The following is a 10054-nucleotide window of genomic DNA, read 5'->3' as shown; positions in this document are numbered from 1 at the left end:
AATCCAGCCTCAGATACTAGCTGTGTGACCCTGGGCAAGTCACTTAACCCTGTTTGCTTCAGTTCCTCATTTGTAAAATGAGATGGTGAAGAAAATGGCAAACCACTCTAGTTCTCTTGGCCAACAAAATCCAAAAATGCCATCACCAATAGAGGGACATGACTGAACAAGAAATATAAATAAAATGCATATTTATAATATATACAAATATGTAATGACTACAACAAAGTAAAAGTAAACACCATAAAACAAACAAAAATAAATGTTACTAAATTACACAGAATAAACTTAGCCCCAAAATAAGATATTTAAGAAATGAACATTATATATAGTGTCAGATTTTTCTGATGTGATCTGTTGTGCTAATTTTTCTCTATTTTTTTTCTTTAAGAAAAACTCTGCTATAAGGTTTGTTTCTCTGAAAGGGAAGATGGGAAAAATATAGGAGGAAATATAACAAATGTAAAAATAAAAGATATTAATGAAAATCTTTTTCAAAATAAATAAAATATGGGCTTTGCTTTCATGGTGAAATTCAGGGTCAATAAAAAAGTTTTGCAACTTCCCAGAAGTCCCAAAATTTCCTCCTCCTCAATTCTAGGGCCAATTCTTTATACTGCCTATATAAGAATTATGGTAATATACTATACATAGTACTGTAAGGCTCTATGCCATCAAAATGCAAGTATAAATCTGGTCGATAAACATTCTTCATCCACTTAGTTTTTCCTATGTGGGTGGGCAAGCCAAACTCCTTTTGAGTATTTACAGATCTCTTCCCAGACTTTTTTTTTTTTTTAAGAATCGTAGCGGCTTTATTGGAGACAAAGTACCAGGTGATTAGGAGTTGGCATTGGGGCCCTTCTTCTTGCCGAAGATGGGCACTATGTTGACAAAGCGTCGGTTGTACTGCATCCTCCTCTTTGCACGCCCAGTCTTCTTCTTTTTCTCCTGCTTGGCCACCTTGGGAGTCTGCCCCCTCACTTTTACAGCTCGGGCCAGAGAGCCATGGACTTAGCATCCAACCAGCCACTTCCAAGGTGGACAGGGGCTCCACCCCACACTGCCCCAATATGGCTTCATCCTCCAGCGGGGAACCTCCTAGAAGCAGGACCTGGTCCTCGGGAGCAATGCCCTCCAGGGACGCCACATGGGCCTTGATCTGGGCTACGGTCTCCCGCCGGTCACCTCAAGGGTGTGCAAAGCCTGCATGCGGACAAACAGCTGCATGGCGGCCACTGGGACACACTAGTCCTGCTTCAGCCGGGGCGAAGATGGAGACCAGAAAAGCCCTTCCCAGACTCTTTGCAGTGATCTGAGGCTTGCAGCAATCCCAACAATGTCATCTCTAAAAAAGAGTATCAAGAGGACCTCACTGCCCTCAGGGAATTCTTCTTTGACCAAGATTATCCCAGATCTCCATTAGTCACAAATGCCTTTAGAGAACATACTTCATGTTCTATGCCTTGTCTGATATTATTTATCAGAGGATCATTGAACAATGGTATTTCTATTTTATCTTCCCAGGAATCTTGGGAAGTAGCAAAAAAGAAAAAGAAAAAAAGCCTTAAGGTAGTGTTTTGTTCTACTGAATCTAATTTTTTTCTATAATCAAACAATATAAGAACCATGAGATTGTATGTCCCTGCCTCTTTTAGTTAGTTTGGAAATAGAAGATGTGGTCCATTATTAAATGACATTTGCAAGCAAAAAGCCTGTCTACTCCCTCTACTAGGATACCCAATTTGTCCGTGGATGATGACCCTCAAATATTTTGTATTCATGCAAAATTGGTTATGGATGTTCTCTACTATACTTTTTTACATACTGATAAGGTCTGAGTGGCACAGTGGATAAAGCTCCAGGCCTATAATCAGGGAGATCTGAACTCAAGTCCAGCCACTAGCTATATAAACCTGGTCAAGTCACTTAACCCTGTTTGCCCCAGTTTCCTAATCTGTAAAATGAGCTGGAGAAGGAAATTGCAAACACTCCATTATCTTTGCCAAGAAAACCATCAGGAAGACACAGACATGACTGAAGAACAATTTCTGAGTTCTTTCCCAGGCTTTTGATGTCTTACCCTTCTTTATACATCCCAAACTTTGGTTCCTCAACTCCGTCACAACTGGGAGTCTCACCTAAAACTACATTCTTAAGAATCTCTGGCTTCGGGGGACAGAGTTAAGATGCCAGAGTAGAAGCAGGACCTCCACCAGGCTCCGGCTTCCACCTTCCCCAATCCATGTAAAAGGGGACTCTAAACAAACTTTGAAGCTGCAGAACCCACAAAGTGACACAGAGAAGCTAACCTCCCTCTAAGGACAGCCCTGCTGGCAAGAATCAGCCAGCACAACGCTCTGGGAGCTGAGCCCAGCCACTTGCTAGCCAAGGTTTTAGCCCCAGGGCAGGCCTGACTGGCCACCTACTAGAGGGACTCCAGATCATCAGCAGCTGTGGCTATTTCCAGATTCATCAACACATAGATGCACGGGACAAAGTGAGAGGTCGGTGCAGTCTGGACTTTGGGACCAGTAGTTGGGAGTGCGTCAGCTTTTGCCCCCAAGGCAAGAAGCTGATGCCTTGGCTCAGCCAGCACCATGTTGCAGCTTCAGCTCCTGGCCTGCAGAGTGTAGGGGAACCAAGTGACCAGTCTGAGGGGTAATAGCTCTTGCTTTAACCTGCTTGGATCTGGATTGCGATCTAGGGTGGAGGTTCTGGGGTGCATGACCAGCTTGCCAGAGCATGTGGAGGCCTCAGAGAAGGCACCTAATTAATACCTCCGGCAGCTGAGAAAACCCCAGCATTTGGGACAAAAGCTCCCCTGTCTAGTGGCAGAGTTCTACTCTGGCAAAAAGCCCAGGGGTCAAGTGACTGAGGGACGACATGATCAAACAAAGGAAGCAAAACAAACAGAAGATTCCAACATTAGACTCTTATTTTGGGGACAAAAAGGAGCAAAGCATGGAAAAGGAGGAAGACAGTAAAGTCAGAACTCCTATACCAAAAGCTTCAAAGGAAAATACAAGCTGGTTATAAGCCATAGAGGACCTTAAGAAGCAGATAAGAGAAGTGGAAGAAAAATTGGGAAGAGAAATGAGAATGATGCAAGGAAATTATGAAACGAGAGTCAACAGCCTGACTGAGGAAAATCACACATTAAAAAAACAGACTGACTCAATTGGCAAAACAGGCTCAAAAAGGCAATGAGGAGCAGAATGCCTTGAAAAGCAGAATTTGCCAGATGGAAAAAGAATTTCAAAAGCTCAATGAGTTGAATCTTTCCCTCGGATTTAGATCGGAGCAAAGGGAAGCTAGTGACTTTAAGAGAAATCAAGATGATGTTAAACAGATCCAAACACATAATGAAAGAATAAAAGGCAATGTGAAATATCTCATAGATATATAATAGAGGTTGGATAGAAGCAAAACAGAGGTTGAAAGAATCCACTGATCACCTCCTGAAAAAGATCCCAAAAAGAAAACTCCTAGGAATATTATAGCCAGGTTCTGGAATTCCCAGATCAAGGACAGAATATTATGAGCAGCCAGGAAGAAACAATTTGAATATTGTGGAAACACAATCAGGATAACATAGGATCTGGAAGCTTCTACAATGAGGGATCGAAGGGCCTGGAATAGGATACTCTGGAGGGCAGAGGAGCTGGGATTAAAACCAAGAATCACCTACCCAGCAAAACTGAGTATCACCTTTCAGGGGAAAATATGGTCATTCAGTGGAATAGAGGACTTTCAAGCATTCTTGATGAAAAAACCAGAGTTGAATAGAAAATTTGACATCCAGATACAAGAAGCAAGAGAAGCTTGAGAAGGTAAACAGGGAAAAGAAATCATAAGCCACTGATCAAAGTTGAACTATTAACATTCCTACACAGAAAAACGACAATTGTAACTGATGAAACTTTTCTCAGTACGAAAATAGTTGAAGGGAATAGAAACATATGTCTATATCAGAGGGTATACAGGCATATTAATAGATGTGTATGTGTACATATGCTTACAGGTATACATAGATAGAGGGTACAGGACCAATTTAATAGGAAGGGATGATACTTAAAAGGGGAAATTAAGAGGTGAGAGAGGAATATAATGAGAGGAGATGGAGAAAGACAGAATGGGGTAAACTATCTCATAAAGAAGAGGCAAGGGAAAAGGGTTACAATGGAGGGGAAGGCAAAAGGGAATGGGTCAACCTTATTCTCACTGAATTTGGCTAGGGAGGGAATGAAATACATACTAAATAGGGTATCTCACCCCACAGGAGAGTAGGGGGAAGGGGATGAGAGCGGGGATGATAGAAGGGAGGGTAGGCTGGGGGGAAGGAAGTTGGAAGCACTCACTTTTGAAAAGGGATGGGATCAAAGTAGAAAATAGAACAAGTGGGAGGTGGGATAGGAGGGAGGGAAATATAGTCAGTCTTTTACAATATATCTACTATGTTAATGATTTGTATTAGCTACACATATACAATCTATACTGAACTGCCTAAGGGTGGGTGACAAGGGAGGAAGCGAATGAATCTGTAATTCAAAGTTTTAAAATCAAATGTTTAAATTTATATATACTATTATTAATACTATCTTACATGTAACTGGGAAAGAAGATATACAGGCACTGGGGCATAGAGATCCACCATGCCCTACTGGAAAAGTCTAAGGGGGTATGGAAGAAGATATGAGAGAGAGCAGACTGGAGGAGGGGGATATCCTGTGAGACTGCTATTCTGGGGTAGTGGGGTAGGGGGAAAATGGGGGGAAAATTTGTAACTCAAAATCTGGCAGAAATTAATGATGTAAATCAGAAGTTAATAAAGCATTTGAAAAATGAAAAATAAAAAAAGAATCCCTGGCTTCCTTCAGATACTCAGGATGGCAGATGTATTCCTCCCTATGGCTATGTTCCAAGATGTCTCCCCCTTTTGAATATAAGCTCCTTGAAAGCAGAGACTTTTTCCTTTTTCTTTCTTTTGCTTATGTTTTGTATTCCCGCAGAGTAAGAGTCTCAGAGTGAGAATTTTATATATCCTTATTGATTGACTGATCAGTACTTGGTCCAATCGGGATGCTTTTCCCATTTTTTTAGTGCCATCTTTACTTTCTTTTTAAGCCACTGGCTAATAACATTTTTAAAATAAAAACTTTGCTCATTATAACCAAAGTTTACTTGATTTTTTCTTGCATTTTCTATAGCCTATACACAGTAGTAAGTATGATAGCAGGAAAACTGCCATATTTGCTGCTCAGAGTGAACATAAACAACATTTGGCACTCAAAAGTCAATCTCTGGACTGATTTAAAAAAAAAATCTAATTTAAAATCTATATTCTGAGAGTTAAACAATAATTCTACCTCACAATTAAGTACTGGAGATGTAATTAAAACATTTTCAAAATAATTTTCTGATCTGAAAATTACTCTTTAATCCAAAATAGTAAAAATAGACAATCTGAAAATCCCCAGAAGAGGAAAAAAGAAAGACTAACACTATCTAAAACATTAGAGGCTAGGAAGAAAAAAATAGCAACCTAACTTTTGTTTAATGATATCTAAAATGTATGTATATACATCATTTTTTAAATGACAAAAGTGCCACAAATGGAACTTAAAGGGATGCTGCAGTTCTCATAGATTTTAGCTCATCTCTAAACTAAGACAAGAAGCACTGAAGTGTAAACTTCCACTGCTGCAGAGTCAGATTATGAAAACAGACTTTGCCAGCACTTCAGAAAGCTGGGTCTGGTCCACTGGCAGACAGCCACAAAATCTTTCCTTCATTTAAATTCTGTTCTAATTCCGCCCTCAATTGTTCCATTGCCTTAGGGAGCTTTCACTCCACAATAAGAGAACCATTGCCAATCCAAGGCTGTCTCTGTAAATAATTTACTGCATTAGTTAGGAGATGCTTTCTACAGGAGATGTTATGGAATCTATAGTAATACCACTTTAATTCTTGAATCTAACCATGACAACAAAAACCCTGCAATGTTAACTGAAGGTGACTATATGAAAATAAACAACTGAGAAAGAAAACCATTGTATGGGTCAGCAATTTCTTCTCATGGGAAGGAATTAAGAAAAGAATATATGCAACCAGCTGAATAGTACAGATGAACAGATGTATCTCCAGGTAGAAAAATCATATGTGGCTTAAATTCACATAAATGAGACAAGGCAGAAGTTTCTCAAATACCTATACTTTAATTAACTATTAACTAAGCTCATATCTATATCATACTTTGTGAACAATTTTTTCCTTTACATGAAAATTATTTCCAACTATTCACTAATTTTTGGTCTACAACATCAACTAGGAGTCAGGAAATAAGTATTCTTTTTCCTAGTACAAAAAAGTCAAGAACATAAGTATCAGCCTTTGAAAAATAAATTAATTTTGGAAGGGGGAAACAGAATTTTGTAATGATTCACTTGTAATTTTCTATAACAAAGAAAATTATTTTCTGATATTTAGTAAACTAAATCTAGGTTGTCTTTTGAAAAATCAACTATAATACAATATGTGCCAACTCTAACACACACAAAAAAATACATTCAAATAGTTGACAACCAAATTACAACATCATAATAAAAACCGGCTTTAAGTATTGCTGAGTCGAACACAGTATAATAAGGAATGAAATTACAATATCATCACATGAAGGTATCAGTATTATCTTAGCCTAATTTCCCTTCCTAACAAGAGAAATAAAATATTGCAGAACTTGTGTCCTAAGCTATTTTGTAGGACATTACGAATTTTCTTATAGCACTAAACACATAAAAATCATCATTTTGTAAAAATAAAATGAACTTTTATAATTTACCAGTATAAGGAATGAACTATAGACATTTTCTAATTCAGGTTCAGTGTTTTTACCTCAGTTTAATCTTACTCAACCACTTCTTTATCATTTGCCTGTTCAAATACCTTCAATAGCTGTACACTGCCTAGACAACATTTGTGGAGCAAATTTTAAACATCGACTAAATATAAAAGACAAAATTTATATTGCTACACCTAAATATAATATTAAAATTAACATTTTATCATACACCTTGTATTGTTTCTTTTAAAGGCACAACAAAATGCCTGGCAGAAAGGAGAAAGGCTATAAGCCCTTTGCATATTGAGACTGTTTTTGTCATTCCCAACATCTTGTACATAGTAGATGCTTAATAAATCAATGTTTAAGCTGAGTTGCTGACAGAACAGTTTGGGGGGGGGGAGAGGAAAAAAGCACCATATATAACTGTGAATCCTTCAAAGTAATTTTAACTGTTCCATTACAAAGAAATCTTCATGACAAACTCATGCCTCCTTTGCTGACTTCAGGTACTCAAATACACATATGGAAAGGGCAAGTAAATTCAGCGCACATTTAAGTGTATGGTTTGTGCTAGACACTGTGCAAGGTAATGCTGGCCTCTTTTGTTAACAGTTTTTAACAAGAAGTTTTTAACTTCTACGCCCCTGTCAGCACACATTTAAAAAGAACTGACTTGTTCTAACTTGGCAAAAGAAAATCTCCAAGGATTATAATATCTAGCATTTTCAATTCAATTTCGTTTTACTTCCCTCCAAAAAGATACATAACATTCACCAAAATTAATAAAGCAAAAAGTGAAAAATAACTTCTTAAAATGATCATTTTTATAAACTGGCAAGTAACCATAAGTTTTTATTATTGCCATATACTAACATACAACTTTTAGAATTGTTATTTCCTTAGGGGAAAGCATTGTTTTTAGTACCCTTCTGATCTTTCCTGACTTGATATGTAGATTTAAGATCATTAAAATTCTGTGCTTGGCAGAAATATAAAGTATTCCCATTACATTGTTGCTCCATTTGCAAATCCTTAATTCCAGAAGCTTTAGGCATTGAGTTCCTTCTGGATTAAGCTAATTCCCTGGATCTAACACATATACATAGGTAGGGTACATATGATACTTTCATCACTTGCTACAAAAATATCAATGGCTTTTTTCTTAATGTCATAATGCTTTTTCCCTAGCTCCTTTTTCAATTTATTTTCCTCTTCTCCTTTTTCTCTAAATTCAAATCCTCCCTTTTTTCAGATTTATTTTCTCTACACAAAGTAGAGGTGGTACCAAGAGATGACACTTAAGAGCTACCAGCACCCAAGGATAAGAAAGTGAAAGGAACACAGGAGCACTTTTGTTCCTAATTCTACCCTGCCATTCTGACAGAAAATAAAAGAAGCAAATTCTTTGGTCTTTATTAGCATGTATTACTGCTTCTTTATTACCTTACACAACCCTCAGAGACCATCATTCCATCTTTGAGAGACAAAAGCAAAATACAAGGCCAGCAGTACATAATTCAATCAATGTAGTATAATAGATGGTGTGGTACTTAAGTCAGAAGGTTTGGGTTCACATCATGCCCCAAGTCACTATCCATGTGATTGTGTAGAAATTACTTAATCTCACAAAGTTTAAATTTCTTCATCTGTAAAATGAGGATAATACTTTGCCTGCTTGCCTTTGCTAATTTTAAAGCAATATAAATGTGAATTACCGTGTTTCCCCGATAATAAGACCTATCCCGAAAATAAGCCCTCCCCTTACTGTGTAAGATTCCTCTAAAATAAGCCCTCCCCCGAAAATAAGCCCTATTGAGATTGCTACTGTAGTGAAGGTGATCCCCTGCGCTACACGCTACATTACTGTACCCTCTGTATGCACCGTCCCCCCCCCCTTGAAACGCACGCCGCGCTCCGAGCTGCATCCAATCAGAGCTGCAGCAGTGAGCGCATCATCCTGTTCTTCCCCAGTGATTTGCTTATTGAATAAAGGTACATTTTTTGTTCACATTTACCTGTTTATTAAAATTGCTGTCAATGTTCATTAAAATAAGCCCTCCCCTGAAAATAAGCCCTCTGGTGTTTTTCTGTCCAAAAAAATTAATAAGACAGTGTCTTATTATCGGGGAAACACGGTATTATGTACTATATTATCTTATTGTCTTATATTATCTCTAATTTAATCATATTTATACTCTTTCCTTTTTGTTTTTCAATGGTCACTTATGTATCCCTCTCAGACCTACACAAATCTAACAAAAGGTAAGAAAGGAAGGTAAGGACTTGAATAGAACTTTTAGAAAGTTAGATAAGATAGTTCTCTGACAGTTACTGAATGGTAAGAAAAAGGAGTATACATATTTCTAAACTTTGATATCTTCACAAAAATGAGCCAAGTGATAGAATATATACAAATGCAGAAAAGCAGAAATATTAAACACATCCTTCACTGACCACAGCAAGAAACAGCCTATAAAGAAAGGATATAAAACCACTAAGAAAAATTTTGAGAGTCTGCCTCCCAAGACACATACATGAATTATATGAATACAAATGCAAAATACACTTCATAGAAATAAAGACCTAAATAAGAGAATAACATACACTAATTGCTCATGGTTAGATCCTGAAAATATCTCCAAAATCATAATACCACCTTAATTTACTTATTTAGGGCCATACTAATTGGTTATTTTATAAAGCTAGAAAAAAATAAAATTCATCTGGAGAAACAAACAACAAAGAATCTTTAGGGAAATAATAAAAAATGGCAAGGATGAAGGCCTAGCAGTTGTGTATCTCAAATTATACTACAAAGTTATAACCACGGAAACTATTAGTACTTGATTAAAAAATAGAAAAGTTGGGATAGTGGGAGCAGATCATAAAAATAAGATTCAGAAGTAAATGAAAATAACAGAATAATGTAGATTAATTCCAAATCCCAAAACTATTGGTTAAGGATTCATTATTTCACAAAAATCAGCAAGAAAAGTAGAAAACAGGTGGAAAGAAATTAGGTTTCGTCCAAAACATATAGATATAAAACATCACACATCACAAATAAATTAAAGAAGCAAGGTAGTAGATACTTTTCACAGCTATGAATATGAAAAGAGTTCATTACTAGGCAAGAGATAGTTAGGGTTTCAGAATATTTAAGTACCCGTTGTTTCCCAAGTCTAGAATGCTTTGTACCAAAGAGATCTG

The 10054-nt window shown here is 37.2% G+C and overlaps 1 pseudogene; it reads right to left on the bottom strand.

Annotated features, from left to right (window-relative positions):
• Positions 1-785: 785 nt before the first annotated feature.
• On the bottom strand, positions 786-3411 carry LOC138176415 (ubiquitin-like FUBI-ribosomal protein eS30 fusion protein; annotated as a pseudogene).
• Positions 3412-10054: the final 6643 nt, after the last annotated feature.

The sequence above is a fragment of the Petaurus breviceps genome, unplaced genomic scaffold (assembly GCF_028583685.1).
Source record: "Petaurus breviceps papuanus isolate PSGF00001 unplaced genomic scaffold, PetGlider_PUasm1.0 88875, whole genome shotgun sequence".
Classification (NCBI taxonomy): Eukaryota; Metazoa; Chordata; class Mammalia; order Diprotodontia; family Petauridae; genus Petaurus; species Petaurus breviceps.
Note: the sequence above shows the minus strand (reverse complement) of the source record. Positions and strands in the feature narration are given on the sequence as shown.